Genomic DNA, 5,364 nt, shown 5'->3' on the forward strand with positions numbered 1-5,364 from the left:
GAACGTTTCAGACAGTTATCAGTGAAGCTTGGGGAGAACCAGGGAGTTTAATAACCGATTGAGGTCATGGTATTTATATCCATGGTGCTTGTGTTTGTTGAGTAGATAAAGGTCTGAGCACACTTTTTTGCAGATAAAGTTGACATGTGTCTCAAAGGTCAAGTGGGTGTCAAAAAATACACCAAGAATCTTGAAACTTTCTTGATTCTCAATAGAACTTGGAATTGGTTGGATGGTACTCTTGAGTTTAATTGTGAGCTGTTTGGTTTTAGAACAATTAAGGAGAAAGTTATTCGATTCACACCATTCATATATCATACGTAAGGTTTCTTCAGTGCAATCACGACCATTTTTTACCCCAATTATTGGATTATTGTCATCGGCGAACTTGATCATTTGGCATTCCGAGTGATAGTTCACGTCTTCATCAATTTTCAAGTCGTCGTATGCTAGATTGAAACAGGGTGGGCCCATGATTGTACCCTGCGGGACGCCTGAATTGGGTGACATCAAGTCCGATGACCTTCCAGCCACGCAAACGAATTGACTTCTTTCAGTTATAAAGCTCAAACCAGATATTTTTTTGAGCTGGGTTAGGACAAGCTCATGTGGTACTCTGTCGAACGCTTTGCTCAGATCTAAAAAAATCAGCTTGATATAATCATGATCACTAGTGTCTAGATTTTTGCAGGTATCCAGGATCTTCAGAAGGGCAAACTCAGTGGAGCCTCCTTGGCGAAAACCAAACTGATTTCTCGATAACCATCGATTGTAGGGTTCTTTAAGGAAATTGTCGTAAACTAGTCGCTCGAAATGTCTCGCAATTACTGGGGTCACTGATATAGGGCGGAGATTATTCAAGTCATTTACTTTAGCACTTTTTGGGACCGGAATTATCCGAGAACGTTTCAGACAGTTAGGGAATGAGGATGATGCTAGACATCTGTTATAAATCGAATGAATGGGTTCGGCTAGAATATGCGCATTATCTTTGAAAACCCATGTGGGAAGTTGATCGTATCCGACCGCTGTTTTCTTTAGGCCAAGCAAAGAGTAGTAGATCTGGTGAAGGAAAAGCTCTGGGATTGGTGAGTCGCCGACTACTTCATGAGGAGGTAAGTTTATTGGGTCATGTTGAGTTGATATATCAGTGAAGAAATTGCAAATTTCATCTGGGGTGAACGGTATTTGGGTGATGCTATTTTGTTTTCGTCCAGTGTGCTGATTCACTACATTCCACCACTTCTGAGTACCTCGCCTTCCAGATCCCTTAAGCATGTTGTCTTTTATCAGATTTCGAATTTGGTCAGTCAGGAGAGAGACTTGTCGATGATTTCGCTTCCTGTTCAGTTGGTTACGTTTTTTCAGCAAGTGTTTAACTAGAGGAGTAATGTAATGAGGATCTTTATTTGATAGTTTCACTTTTTTGAGGAGGCAGTTGAGGTCGAGAACTCCCTTTAGATGGTCCAGGAGACCCATCATTGCGACGTCAGGATCTGAGGTCGTGTAAACATATGTAAAATCTTCATAACTGAGTTGATTGTTGAAATTGAACACGTTCTGGTATCTTTGATCGCGAAAATAATGGAGACAGCTTGTGAGTTCGACTGTGGACAAGTCATTAAAGTCTCCTCCAATCATTAGTTCATAATTCGGATGGGTGAGCATGAGGTCTTCTGCAGTGCTGGCGAGGTAATTAACATAGTCTTTTTGTTTATTTAAGCATGGTGGGTAATACAGAACAACCAATATGAGCTTGGTTGGAGCTGTAATTTTTGTCCATAGGATCTCAAACTGTTGACATCTAGATACATTGATAGGTTGAATTTCAATATCTTCATTGTGATGGATGCAGACTCCACCACCTGTTTTTTTGTTGGAGTTGGAAGGTGTTCTATCCAGGGAGTTCAAACTCAAACTCAAACAGTCAAACATCAAACTCAAACTATTCCTTTCAAACTCAAACTCAAACTGTAGACGTCTATATTCTCAAACATCAAACTCAAACTCAAACCCTGCCTGTTTTTGTGTAGGATTTTTTCCGTAAGAAAATCGCGCATTATTTTTTAATTCCGTGGATCTTTGACATTCTATTACTATCAGGCATTTCGAATCGGTTCGAACTGCTATCTCTTTAACTGATTTACTTCTGTTACTTGTTAATTGCTACTGTTGCTAATTGTTACTGTTGCTAATTGTTACTGTTAATTGCCAATAAATGGTAGATTTTTGTTGTTTTGGTTTAAATGCAATTTGGTCATTTTCAATAGAATCTACGCAAAAAACGGTGTATGTCATGCCAAGGTTAAAGACATGAAAATTGAGTGTCAACATAAAAAATTCAAACTCAAACTCAAACATCATTTCACTGTTTGAGTCAAACTCAAACATCAAACTCAAACAGAATTTACTCAAACTCAAACTTTAAAATCCAATGTTTGAATTCCCTGGTTCTATCGTGCCTTATGAGGTTGTAGTTGGGGATAAAAAAATTACTTGAGGGAAACTCTGAGTTGAACCAGGTTTCGGTGACACAGCAGAGTTGAATATTGTTTTCTAGAATATCTGCAAGTAAATCACTTGTGGCACCCGATTTTTTGAGAGATCGAGCGTTTACAAACATTATTTTAGGCATTGATTTGTTAGCATGGTCTAGTCATACTGGTATCCAGACATCACCATCTTCTTTTTTTTCTTTTTTGTAGAGAAGGAGGTTTTTGATTCTCAGCTCTGATTTGCTGACGCCGGCTTGCATTAGATCATATCGTTTTTTCAGAGCTATTTTTTCGGCTTTGAGTTCGTTTTCAGTAAAATCCTGTGAGACTGAGAGTTTTTTACTGGAGTCGTAAGTTTTCAATTTCGATAATGAGGTTAAGATCAACCGTTTATCCCATGGGTTTTCAACATAAAATATGATGGGGCGGTGTTTATTTTCAACAAATTTTCCCACTCTTCGAGTGTCCTTCAACTTAGCTTTTACATCTAAATGATTCAAAAGTGATAATACCGAATTTTTGTCACTCTCAAGTTTTTCCGGCATGTCTTCACCTTGAGGTTCAGGTATACCACGAACTCGAATTCCAAGATCGGCCTTTGATGTAGCAGTAGATCTCTCGACTCTCTGTGTAGATTTCTCAGTTTCTTCTTTTGCGAGTCTTGGGGGAACATTTTTCAGGGGAGCCAATTCTTCTTTCAAAGTGTTTTCCACTGCTCTCTGAATTGTACTTTCGACTGAATCCAATGATTTGACTGGGTTCTTCTGGCTTCTAACTTGTGATAGAATTTCGCGACAGATACACATGAGACTTGTCTTCGTCATGTCGTTGAATACTCTTGTTACATCATCGTTGTCAGCCTCGAGCAGTTCTTCTATAGTTGGGTAGTAGTTCTTCGTCGATGGTAAACGTCGATAGTGACCACGGGCACTCTCCGAATTGGCCATACTCTGAAAAACTATTTAATAAGTTTATCACAACAATTAGGCTGCGCTTAAACGGTGGTTTGAACTTGAAAAAATTGAAATGGCTCCGGAAAATGAAATTCAAAAAAATTGATCGGAGCCAATTTTTGACAGCGAAACTGCAGACTTGATTTTCAGACTCGAACCAACGGACGTGAAAAGATTCAACGCGTTCCAAGATAGATTTGGCTCCCAATGGTTGAACGTCATCCCATGCAAAAATTTAAGGTTAAAACTATCGAACCAACAAGTCAGAATTGCGATAGGATTTCGATTAGGCTCAAAAATATGCGAACGGCATAAATGCGTGTGCGGAAATGACGTTACCGAGGATGGTTGGCGTAGTCTTTCTTGCTTCAAAAGTGCAGGGAGATTCTCTAAGCATTCAAACCTGAATGCCCTTATAAAGCAGAGTTTATCTTCTGCTCATATTCCGTCTGTTTTAGAACTATGACACCTCTAAAGGACCAATCAGAAGCGACCAGACGGTTTGACGCTCGTTCCATGGGCTGTTGGTCAGCAGCTCTTGTGGGATGAAATGGTAGTAGACTCCTTAGCTCCTTGTACAATTAATGCCGGGTCTGTTTGTAACCCTGGTACGGCTGCCGCTGAAGCGGAAGAGCAAAAAATGACAAATATAAAGCTCTTGTAGATGATGGATATCTTTTTCAACCGCTAGCTTTTGAAATTCGGGGCGCTTTCGGCCCCAGCACAGAAATTTTTTTGAGCCAGCTTTGTAAGAACCTAAGCATATGCACTGAGGAACCCAGAGCAGGCAGCTTTTTAAAACCGAGAATCTCCCTGGCAATACAGATTGCGAACGCTGCTTGCTTACTCGGAACAATTAATGACAAAATAACTTTCGACGAAGTTTTTTATTTGTAACACTTGTGTATTATATTTTCTCGTGTCGAGTTGCGTGCTCTTATTGAAGAAAGGTAACCCGTATTGATTTTAATTGAAAAGGACTTGAACACTTGTCATCTTCTTTTATCATTATCACTTCCATATTTAGAAAATTCCAAAGACTTTGACTGAATTACGTGATGAAGGGACTCCAGACTGTAACCTCGGTTACTATGGTACTTTTGACCTTCTGATTACCTTTAAAAAAACGATTGATACTATTTGACAACAGTTTCCAACACTGTTTTGATTGGTTTGCTGCATTGCTTAAGTTTGTCATTAAAATAGAGCAAATTAAGAAAAACATTTGAACTCGGCGTGAAACGCACATTTTTCAATTCAAAATTTAAATCTAACGCACTACAAAAGAGTGAATCATTATTGGAATTGAACTGAATTGTAGTACGTATCTATGTCAATGTCTTACAAACAAAAGGACAGCTTTTACAAATGTAAAACTCTATCGACAGCTAATCACAGAAAAATAAACGGACGAAGCAAATAACATTTGATATACATCGTTCAACTGTTTCTCTACAAAAATATTTCTATCTGATGTCAAAAAGCTGATTTTTTTCCGTTATACTAAGACAATTTGACATAACCAAATCAACGTTCAAGAAATAGTTGAAACAGTTATATTACTGAAATGTAATCTTATCCTATATGTACGTATACAAATACGTGGCGTAAATTCCGTTTTCATTAGTTTATTTGCAGTTTTTTTGTTTGATTTAAGCAATGATTTCAGATTTACATGGATCACAAATTGTTTTTTTTTTCAATGTTCATTTGCAATCCTTATTCTAACTAATCTACAGTAACTAATCTGACTTTGATCCTAATATTTATTTTACACTTTTACTGGTTTCTGTACCAATGCAACGGCTTTTAAGTATAATTATTACAAGTATTTTTTTCTGCTTCTATTAATGCAACGGCTATTTTTTATAGTAATTAGAGTGTTTTTTTTTCAACGAATTTATTGTTTCAGATAA

The sequence above is a fragment of the Symsagittifera roscoffensis genome, chromosome 4, assembly GCF_963678635.1.
Source record: "Symsagittifera roscoffensis chromosome 4, txSymRosc1.1, whole genome shotgun sequence".
NCBI classification, from domain to species: Eukaryota; Metazoa; Xenacoelomorpha; order Acoela; family Convolutidae; genus Symsagittifera; species Symsagittifera roscoffensis.